Source organism: Rattus norvegicus, chromosome 6 (assembly GCF_021556685.1).
Source record: "Rattus norvegicus strain SHRSP/BbbUtx chromosome 6, alternate assembly SHRSP_T2T, whole genome shotgun sequence".
NCBI classification, from domain to species: domain Eukaryota; kingdom Metazoa; phylum Chordata; class Mammalia; order Rodentia; family Muridae; genus Rattus; species Rattus norvegicus.
Genome location: NC_141539.1, coordinates 89,837,021 through 89,849,395, shown reverse-complemented (window position 1 = coordinate 89,849,395; position 12,375 = coordinate 89,837,021).

Genomic DNA, 12,375 nt, shown 5'->3' with positions numbered 1-12,375 from the left:
ATGTCATGTTACCAAAGGAAAGAAGGAAAGAAAGGAGGGAGGGAAAGGGAGAGAGGGAGGAAGGAAGGAAGGAAGGAAGGAAGGAAGGAAGGAAGGAAGATAAGTGAAGTACAGAAAACTCAAAACTCGGTGGGCAGCACCCCGCGAGCGAACATGAGCCTCGGGACCACAGGTAAGACCAACTTTTCTGCTGCAAGAGACCTGCCTGGTGAACTCGGGACACACAAAGGCAGAATTCCTCTAGGACCGGGCACCTCCTGTGTTTACCAGGAGTCCCACACCCGCAGATCCCGGCCTGCAGCAGCTCTCTGCTCCCAGACCCCGTGGGAGAGAGACCCCACTGCCTGGTCAGGTGGGCACTCCTGAGGCTGCAGAGCGGAAGAGACCAGCAACACTGCCCACATCCCTAGCCCAAGAGGAAACTGTATAAGGCCTCTGGGTTCCCGTGGGGGAGGGCCCAGGAGCAGCAGGCCCGCTGCGCCTGAGACACCGCCGGAACCTGAAGGAAAAAGACCAGATAAACAGTTCTCTGCACCCAAATCCCGTGGGAGGGAAAGCTAAACCTTCAGAGAGGCAGACACGCCTGGGAAACCAGAAGAGACTGCACTCTGCACACACATCTCGTATGCCAGAGGAAAACACCAAATGCCATCTGGAACCCTGGTGCACTGAAGCTCCCGGAAACGGCGGCGCAGATCTTCCTGGTGGCTGCCGCCGCAGAGAGCTCGTGGGCAGCACCCCGTGAGTGAACTTGAGCCTCGGGACGACAGATAAGACCAACTTTTCTGCTGCAAGTGACCTGCCTGGTGAACTCAAGACACAGGCCCACAGGAACAGCTGAAGACCTGTAGAGAGGAAAAACTACACGCCTGAAAGCAGAACACTCTGTCCCCATAAAAGACTGAAAGAGAACAGGAAAACAGGTCTACAGCACTCCTGACACACAGGCTTATAGGGCAGTCTAGCCACTGTCAGAAATAGCAGAACAAAGTAACACTAGAGATAATCTGATGGCGAGAGGCAAGCACAGGAACCCAAGCAACAGAAACCAAGACTACATGGCACCATCGGAGCCCAGTTCTCCCATCAAAAAAACATGGAATATCCAAACACACCAGAAAAGCAAGATCTAGTTTCAAAATCATATTTGATCATGATGCTGGAGGACATCAAGAAAGACGTGAAGAACTCCCTTAGAGAACAAGTGGAAGCCTACAGAAAGGAATCGCAAAAATGCCTGAAAGAATTCCAGGAAAACATGAATAAACAAGTAGAAGCCCATAGAGAGGAGACACAAAAATCCCTGAAAGAATTCCACGAAAACAAAATCAAACAGTTGAAGGAATTAAAATTGGAAATAGAAGCAATCAAGAAAGAACACATGGAAACAACCCTGGATATAGAAAACCAAAAGAAGAGACAAGGAGCTGTAGATACAAGCTTCACCAACAGAATACATGAGATGGAAGAGAGAATCTCAGGAGCAGAAGATTCCATAGAAATCATTGACTCAACTGTCAAAGATAATGTAAAGCAGAAAAAGCTACTGGTCCAAAACATACAGGAAATCCAGGACTCAATGAGAAGATCAAACCTAAGGATAATAGGTATAGAAGAGAGTGAAGACTCCCAGCTCAAAGGACCAGTAAATATCTTCAACAAAATCATAGAAGAAAACTTCCCTAACCTAAAAAAAGAGATACCCATAGGCATACAAGAAGCCTACAGAACTCCAAACAGATTAGACCAGAAAAGAAACACCTCCCGTCACATAATAGTCAAAACAACAAACGCACAAAATAAAGAAAGAATATTAAAAGCAGTAAGGGAAAAAGGTCAAGTAACATATAAAGGCAGACCTACCAGAATCACACCAGATTTTTCGCCAGAATCTATGAATGCCAGAAGATCCTGGACTGATGTCATACAGACCCTAAGAGAACACAAATGCCAGCCCAGGTTACTGTATCCTGCAAAACTCTCAATTAACATAGATGGAGAAACCAAGATATTCCATGACAAAACCAAATTTACACAATATCTTTCTACAAATCCAGCACTACAAAGGATAATAAATGGTAAAGCCAACATAAGGAGGCAAGCTATACCCTAGAAGAAGCAAGAAACTAATCGTCTTGGCAACAAAACAAAGAGAAGAAAAGCACACAAACATAACCTCACATCCAAATATGAATATAACAGGAAGCAATAATCACTATTCCTTAATATCTCTCAAAATCAATGGCCTCAACTCCCCAATAAAAAGACATAGATTAACAAACTGGATACGCAACGAGGACCCTGCATTCTGCTGCCTACAGGAAACATACCTCAGAGACAAAGACAGACACTACCTCAGAGTGAAAGGCTGGAAAACAACTTTCCAAGCAAATGGTCAGAAGAAGCAAGATGGAGTAGCCATTCTAATATCAAATAAAATCAATTTTAAACTAAAACTCATCAAAAAAGATAAGGAAGGACACTTCATATTCATCAAAGGAAAAATCCACCAAGATGAACTCTCAATCCTAAATACCTATGCCCCAAATACAAGGGCAACTACATACGTAAAAGAAACCTTACTAAAGCTCAAAACACACATTGCATCTCACACAATAATAGTGGGAGATTTCAACACCCCACTCTCGTCAATGGACAGATGATGGAAACAGAAATTACACAGAGACGTAGACAGACTAAGAGAAGTCATGAGCCAAATGGACTTAACAGATATTTATAGAACATTCTATCCTAAAGCAAAAGGATATACCTTCTTCTCAGCTCCTCATGGTACTTTCTCCAAAATTGACCATATAATTGGTCAAAATACGGGCCTCAACAGGTACAGAAAGGTAGACATAATCCCATGTGTGCTATCAGACCACCACGGCCTAAAACTGGTCTTCAATAACAATAAGGGAAGAATGCCTACATACACGTGGAAATTGAACAATGCTATACTCAATGATAACCTGTTCAAGGAAGAAATAAAGAAAGAAATTAAAAACTTTTTAGAATTTAATGAAAATGAAGGTACAACATACCCAAACTTATGGGACACAATGAAAGCTGTGCTAAGAGGAAAACTCATAGCGCTGAGTGCCTGCAGAAAGAAACAGGAAAGAGCATATGTCAGCAGCTTGACAGCACACCTAAAAGCTCTAGAACAAAAAGAAGCAAATACACCCAGGAGGAGTAGAAGGCAGGAAATAATCAAACTCAGAGCTGAAATCAAACAAGTAGAAACAAAAATGTCCATAGAAAGAATCAACAAAACCAAAAGTTGGTGCTTTGAGAAAATCAACAAAATAGATAAACCCTTAGCCAGACTAACGAGAGGACACAGAGAGTGTGTCCAAATTAACAAAATCAGAAATGAAAAGGAAGACATAACTACAGATTCAGAGGAAATTCAAAATATCATCAGATCTTACTATAAAAGCATATATTCAACAAAACTTGAAAATCTACAGGAAATGGACAATTTCCTAGACAGATACCAGGTACCGAAGTTAAATCAGGAACAGATAAACCAGTTAAACAACCCCATAACTCCTAAGGAAATAGACGCAGTCATTAAAGGTCTCCCAACCAAAAAGAGCCCAGGTCCAGACGGGTTTAGTGCAGAATTCTATCAAACCTTCATAGAAGACCTCATACCAATATTATCCAAACTATTCCACAAAATTGAAACAGATGGATCACTACCGAATTCCTTCTATGAAGCCACAATTACTCTTATACCTAAACCACACAAAGACACAACAAAGAAAGAGAACTTCAGACCAATTTCCCTTATGAATATCGACGCAAAAATACTCAATAAAATTCTGGCAAACCGAATCAAAGAGCACATCAAAACAATCATCCACCATGATCAAGTAGGCTTCATCCCAGGCATGCAGGGATGGTTTAATATACGGAAAACCATCAACGTGATCCATCATATAAACAAACTGAAAGAACAAAACCACATGATCACTTCATTAGATGCTGAGAAAGCATTTGACAAAATTCAACACCCCTTCATGATAAAAGTCCTGGAAAGAATAGGAATTCAAGGCCCATACATAAACATAGTAAAAGCCATATACAGCAAACCAGTTGCTAACATTAAACTAAATGGAGAGAAACTTGAAGCAATCCCACTAGAATCAGGGACTGGACAAGGCTGCCCACTCTCTCCCTACTTATTCAATATAGTTCTTGAAGTTCTAGCCAGAGCAATCAGACAACAAAAGGAGGTCAAGGGGATACAGATCGGAAAAGAAGAAGTCAAAATATCACTAGTTCCAGATGATATGATAGTATATTTAAGTGATCCCAAAAGTTCCACCAGAGAACTACTAAAGCTGATAAACAACTTCAGCAAAGTGGCTGGGTATAAAATTAACTCAAATAAATCAGTAGCCTTCCTCTACACAAAAGAGAAACAAGCCAAGAAAGAAATTAGGGAAACGACACCCTTCATAATAGACCCAAATAATATAAAGTACCTCGGTGTGACTTTAACCAAGCAAGTAAAAGATTTGTACAATAAGAACTTCAAGACACTGAAGAAAGAAATTGAAGAAGACCTCAGAAGATGGAAAGATCTCCCATGCTCATGGATTGGCAGGATTAATATAGTAAAAATGGCCATTTTACCAAAAGCGATCTACAGATTCAATGCAATCCCCATCAAAATACCAATCCAATTCTTCAAAGACTTAGACAGAACAATTTGCACATTCATCTGGAATAACAAAAAACCCAGGATAGATAAAACTATCCTCAACAATAAAAGGACTTCTGGGGGAATCACTATCCCTGAACTCAAGCAGTATTACAGAGCAATAGTGATAAAAACTGCATGGTATTGGTACAGAGACAGACAGATAGACCAATGGAATAGAATTGAAGACCCAGAAATGAACCCACACACCTATGGTCACTTGATTTTTGACAAAGGAGCCAAAACCATCCAATGGAAAAAAGATAGCATTTTCAGCAAATGGTGCTGGTTCAGCTGAGGTCAACATGTAGAAGAATGCAGATCGATCCATGCTTATCACCCTGTACAAAGCTTAAGTCCAAGTGGATCAAGGACCTCCACATCAAACCAGACACACTCAAACTAATAGAAGAAAAACTAGGGAAGCATCTGGAACACATGGGCACTGGAAAAAATTTCCTGAACAAAACACCAATGGCTTATGCTCTAAGATCAAGAATCGGCAAATGGGATCTCATAAAACTGCAAAGCTTCTGTAAGGCAAAGGACACTGTGGTTAGGACAAAACGGCAACCAACAGATTGGGAAAAGATCTTTACCAATCCTACAACAGATAGAGGGCTTACATCCAAAATATACAAAGAACTCAAGAAGTTAAACCGCAGGGAGACAAATAACCCTATTAAAAATGGGGTTCAGAACTAAACAAAGAATTCACAGCTGAGGAATGCCGAACGGCTGAGAAACACCTAAAGAAATGTTCAACATCTTTAGTCATAAGGGAAATGCAAATCAAAACAACCCTGAGATTTCACCTCACACCAGTGAGAATGGCTAAGATCAAAAACTCAGGTGACAGCAGATGCTGGCGAGGATGCGGAGAAAGAGGAACACTCCTCCATTGTTGGTGGGATAGCAGACTGGTACAACCATTCTGGAAATCAGTCTGGAGTTTCCTCAGAAAATTGGACATTGAACTGTCTGAGGATCCAGCTATACCTCTCTTGGGCATATACCCAAAAGATGCCCCAACATATAAAAAAGACACGTGCTCCACTATGTTCATCGCAGCCTTATTTATGATAGCCAGAAGCTGGAAAGAACCCAGATGCCCTTCAACAGAGGAATGGATACAGAAAATGTGGTACATCTACACAATGGAATATTACTCAGCTATCAAAAACAACGAGTTTATGAAATTCGTAGGCAAATGGTTGGAACTGGAAAATATCATCCTGAGTGAGGTAACCCAATCACAGAAAGACATACATGGTATGCACTCATTTATAAGTGGCTATTAGCCCAAATGCTTGAGTTACCCTAGATGCCTAGAACAAATGAAACTCAAAACAGATGATCAAAATGTGAATGCTTCACTCCTTCTTTAAAAGGGGAACAAGAATACCCTTGGCAGGGAATAGAGAGGCAAAGGTTAAAATAGAGACCGAAGGAACACCCATTCAGAGCCTGTCCCACATGTGGCCCATACATATACAGCCACCCAATTAGACAAGATGGAAGAAGCAAAGAAGTGCAGGCCGACAGGAGCCGGATGTAGATCGCTCCTGAGAGACACAGCCAGTATACAGCAAATACAGAGGCGAATGCCAGCAGCAAACCACTGAACTGAGAATAGGACCCCCGTTGAAGGAATCAGAGAAAGAACTGGAAAAGCTTGAAGGGGCTCGAGACCTCATATGTACAACAATGCCAAGCAACCAGAGCTTCCAGGGACTAAGCCACTACCTAAAGACTATGCATGGACTGACCCTGGACTCTGACCTCATATGTAGCAATGAATATCCTAGTAAGAGCACCAGTGTAAGGGGAAGCCCTGGGTCCTGCTAAGACTGAACCCCCAGTGAACTAGACTGTTGGGGGAAGGGCGGCAATGGGGGGAGGGTTGGGAGGGGAACACCCATAAGGAAGGGGAGGGGAGAGGAGGATGTTTGCCCGGAAACTGAGAAAGGGAATAACACTCGAAATGTATATAAGAAATACTCAAGTTAATAAAAAAAGAAAAAAAGAAAACTCAAAACTCAAAAACTCAAAAACTCAAACTGGGCCTGCAATCCAGCACTAAAGATAAAAGGTTCAGATGCATCAAGAACTCAAGGGAAATCCAATGGAGGTGTTAGGGAAAGACCTGAAGGAGCTGAAGGGGTTTGCAACCCCATAGGAAGAACAGCATTATCAACCAACCATACCCCTCAGAACTCCCAGGGACTAAACCACCAACCAAAGAGGACACATGGACAGACCCATGGCTCCAGCTGCACATGTAGTAGAGGATGGCCTTGTCTGGCATCAATGAGAGGAGAGGCCCTTGGTACTGTGAAGGCTCATTTCCACAGTGTAGGAGAATGCCAGGGTGTTGAGATGGGAGTGGGTGGATGGGAGTGGGAGCATTTTCATGGGAGCATGGGAGAGATGAGAGGGAGGAAAAGGGGGAAAACATTTGAAATATAAATGCATAAATTATCCAATAAAAATTAAAAAATTTCAAGGGAAGCTTTGATTACAGAGTAAGTTAAAGGCAAGCCTAGATTACAAGAGGTGTTCCTATAAAAATTATTATTGCATTGTTCACAGAAATGAATTCATTCTGAATGAATGAATGAATGAATTGATGGATGGATGGATGAATTTAATTAAATAAACCAATACAGCTACAGTTACCTGATTCTCAACAAAGGTACCCAATACATATATTTGAGAGAAAACAAATGATGTTGGAAAAACTGGATACCACATATAAAAACACAAAACTAGGACCTAATAGATCACACTGTACAAAAATCAATTCAAATGAATCAAAGACTTTAATGTCAGATTTGAAGCTTCAGAACAACTAGAGGAACACATGGGGGAAAATCTTCAAGATAGTGGTTGTTTTCTCAGAGGCTAAAGGGGGAGGCTCATATAACTTACAATATAGATGGGAGTCTCAAGAGGTCACTCCAAAACCTTATGTAAAGAGTAAATGATTCCTGGTAAAGCAGAAACACTTGAGTCAAGACACCTGCAAGCTGTGCATGGCACTCCAGTGACATGCTTTCATGAGTATCATCCATGCTAGAGTTGGTTTTTCAGAGTCTCGGGTGCCAGGTCACCCACTCTCCTATAAATAACTCTTCAGCATGTTTCTGTAACTATTCACAATAAACTCACTTTGCTGTGAGTGGAAATTATTGATTTGTCAGATTCTGGTAGCTGAAATTACTAGGGTTGCTCAAAATCAAAACCACTTAGACGACAAAGAAGCTTTTCCAAGAATGTTTTCCTCATCCCACTGTCTGAGTCATTTTTGTGAGAGGAAAGTTCATAGGGTTATAGCATGTATAAGGGTTGTCTGTGATCTTCATTTGAATCTCTCCCATCAAAAGACATACTCAGTCTCACGGTCCTAGTTATTACAGTGTATATTGTGGCTATGGTGGTTTTACAGTGATGGTTGTTATACAGTGGATACTGTTGAGATTTTAAAGTCTTTTGCTATGTGTTGTAATCCTAAAATACAGCTCCCCATGGTCTGGTTGCCCCTAGGGATGAGAGAATCTACACCAAGACCCAAGTGATGCTATGTAACCTTGCCCTGGTTGGTGAATAAAAGATGCCTATAGCTGGGCTGAGGAGAGATAAGTGAAGATTTTGGTTCTTGGTATTGGGGTTGAAGGTAGGAGACCACGAGAAAGAGAAGGAAGAAGATGAAGCGAGGACAAGATGACATGAGGTAGGAATCTTCAAACCATAGCCATGAGGGCTGACCAATTAGAATTAAGAGCAGCCCAGATGGAGCATTGCAAATTATAACTCTGTGTTATTGACAGAAAAGCAGACATAATAGCATAGAGGGTAGATATCTATCCAGCTTTAGTGCTTTAAAATCTTAATATAAATATAAAAGCTGTGTGTCTTTTATCTGGGAATTGAATGCTCATAGGTGGGGTATAAACCCCCAGTTGAGACTAAATAGTTATTATAACAGGATACCCTGTGCTATCTCCCAGGAAGAAAGGAGGTAGCCTTGACCAAATGCTTCTTTGTCAGGATGGCCATCTTGTATATCCATCTGGAAGAGACTATAGCAATATGATCCTCCTTCTGGACCACATCGCTCCTCTCCTGGTTGTAATAGCTCAAGATCTTCTTCCTCTGCCACCATCACCTATAGCTGTAATAGCTTACTCCAGAAGAGTGGGACTCAAAAACCATCATGACAGTGTACTGAGTTTCAGTGAGAGTAAGACTCGAGAATGCAATGTCTTCAATGAAGTCCATCACAATGGCAGGTGCCTGTGACTCATAGAGCTCAAAACATGATCATTACTATTCAGGGAATTATAGATCATATGGTAATCTTTTGGGATCAAAGATTTCACTGTATGTATTCTTGGCAAAGATAATCAGGAGATAAACAAATGTGTAACAAGTAAAGCAAGAAATCTTTCAAATAATCCGAAGATTGTATCATTGCCATTATAGGAAGATGTTGTTGTAAAAATATAAAAATAAAAGTGTAAGTCTTTTACCCTGCTAGGTCTGCACCTCGGTGCCTCAAGATATCTGCTAGATATCTTGGCGGAAACACAGCCCAGCCGCACACTTTCCTACACTCAAACCCTCACATAAAAGAACACACAACACAATAATCTTAGTTAGATCCAATAGGTAAGATATAATTGCCTACTTAAACATACAAAGCCCGGTACTATCCATCCCTTGAGAACATTAATAACAACCTGTAAATACACAGAGCAGAATCTTAACATCACCTGCCATCTTGTCCTGCCACGGCTTCTCAGCCTCTCTCCTCCGCCCTGTCTCCTCCTCTCTCCCCTAGTCTCCTCCTCTTCCTTCAAACTTCTCTTCCGCCCATCCTTCCTTCTCCTCCAATGACAGGCCTCCTTCTATCCTGTACCTGCCTCACCTGTGACATCACGCTACAGGAAGAAAGGACAGGAGGACAGAATAGTATGAAATGGTATTCTGGGAAGCTTTTCAATTTTTCTATTTTATACTTTATATTTATATTTTATATTAAGTGTGTGTGTGTGTATCTGTCTGTCTGTCTATCTGTATAAGTGTGTCTGCGTGGGTCTGTATCTGTGTGTCTGTGTGTATCACATAAATGTCTATGGAAGCTACAAGTTGATATCAGGTGCCTTAAATTACTTTCCACCTCTTTGTTGTTCTATCTCTCTATGCATACGTATATAGTGTCTCCTTCTCCTTAGCGGGCTTAGAGCATGAGCCTGCCTTTACCCCTTAAGTACCATTGAGCTACATCCACAGCCCCTCTTTACTGTTGTTTTCAGTCAAGCTCTCTGTATGTTGCCTGAGCAGGACTTGAATCTGTGATCCTCCAACCTTAGCCTAGAACCCCAGTATTACATGAGTGTACCACCACTTGCTACAAAATTACCTTGTCAGGGTGCTGGAATAGAAAAGGAAAATCCAAGGTTTGGCACATGCTAGGCAAGCACGCTATCATGGAGCTGCATAGCTAGTTCTGCTTCTGTTTGAAAAGAACACCCCCTTTGGTCATAGGACTTCTCCCTGTAGGTGTAGCAAAGTCTTAACCATTCATCTCATACACTGTTTTAATTCCTTACGAACAGAGTGCATGGGAAAGTGCACCCCCCCCAAAAGAAAGCTAAAGAGTTAAGGCAGCAGAAGAGTCGATTTCATTTTTGTTCATTATTTATAGATTAAAATTTCCCCATGTTACTATTGTGAACACTTTGCCTTGTGGTCGCTATAAGCATTTGGAAGGCCGGCATGGGGAGAAGAGCAATGATACTCCAAGCATCCTTAGCATCTGTTCAAGCAGTGCACAGAACATGATGCTTTCTTGTGTCGAATGTTTTCTAATTCTTAAAATTAATTTAAGAAACCCTAAAAAAAGATTCCTTATGTTATTGCTGAAGCCTTATTTTAAAATAGTGTCAAAATGTCAAGAGTTGTGAAAACTTTCCAAAAGATTCATTGTAATTTGGTTTTAATGACTATTGGGAAGATAAAAGACTTATTCTCCATTAAACTTTAAAAAGCAAAAACTGTCAGCATAATTAGATTACCATAATAAGAGTACTTTAGGTGGAGTTTCTGCGTATTGACTTTGACATGACCTTGGTAAAAGGAAATAGTAGTCTATGCATTCAGTATGAGGAAACTGGAAAGTTGGACTCAAAATCACTATGACCTATTTTATTCTTTTAAGAAAATGTGATTTTTCAAGAATCGACAAATGGGATCTCATAAAACTGCAAAGCTTCTGTAAGGCAAAGGACACTGTGGTTAGGACAAAACGGCAACCAACAGATTGGGAAAAGATCTTTACCAATCCTACAACAGATAGAGGCCTTATATCCAAAATATACAAAGAACTCAAGAAGTTAGACCGCAGGGAGACAAATAACCCTATTAAAAATGGGGTTCAGAACTAAACAAAGAATTCACAGCTGAGGAATGCCGAATGGCTGAGAAACACCTAAAGAAATGTTCAACATCTTTAGTCATAAGGGAAATGCAAATCAAAACAACCCTGAGATTTCACCTCACACCAGTGAGAATGGCTAAGATCAAAAACTCAGGTGACAACAAATGTTGGCGAGGATGTGGAGAAAGAGGAACACTCCTCCATTGTTGGTGGGATTGCAGACTGGTACAACCATTCTGGAAATCAGTCTGGAGGTTCCTCAGAAAATTGGACATTGAACTGTCTGAGGATCCAGCTATACCTCTCTTGGGCATATACCCAAAAGATACCCCAACATATAAAAAAGACACGTGCTCCACTATGTTCATTGCAGCCTTATTTATAACAGTCAGAAGCTGGAAAGAACCCAGATGCCCTTCAACAGAGGAATGGATACAGAAAATATGGTACATCTACACAATGGAATATTACTCAGCTATCAAAAACAATGCCTTTATGAAATTCATAGACAAATGGTTGGAACTGGAAAATATCATCCTGAGTGAGGTAACCCAATCACAGAAAAACACACATGGTATGCACTCATTGATAAGTGGCTATTAGCCCAAATGCTTGAATTACCCTAGATGCATAGAACACAGGAAACTCAAGACGGATGATCAAAATGTGAATGCTTCACTCCTTCTTTAAAAGGGGGAACAAGAATACCCTTGGCAGGGAATAGAGAGGCAAAGATTAAAACAGAGACAGAAGGAACACCCATTCAGAGCCTGCCCCACATGTGGCCCACACATATACAGCCACCAAACTAGATAAGATGGATGAAGCAAAGAAGTGCAGGCAGACAGGAGCTGGATGTAGATCTCTCCTGAGAGACACACCCAGAATACAGCAAATACAGAGGCGAATGCCAGCAGCAAACCACTGAACTGAGAATAGGACCCCCGTTGAAGGAATCAGAGAAAGAACTGGAAGAGCTTGAAGGGGCTCGAGACCCCTTATGAACAACAATGCCAAGCAACTAGAGCTTCCAGGGACTAAGCCACTACCTAAAGACTATACATGGACTGACCCTGGACTCTGACCTCATAGGTAGCAATGAATATCCTAGTAAGATCACCAGTGGAAGGGGAAGCCCTTGGTCCTGCTAAGACTGAACCCCCAGTGAACGTGATTGTTGGGGAAAGGGCAGCAATGGGGGGAGGGTGGGGAGGGGAAC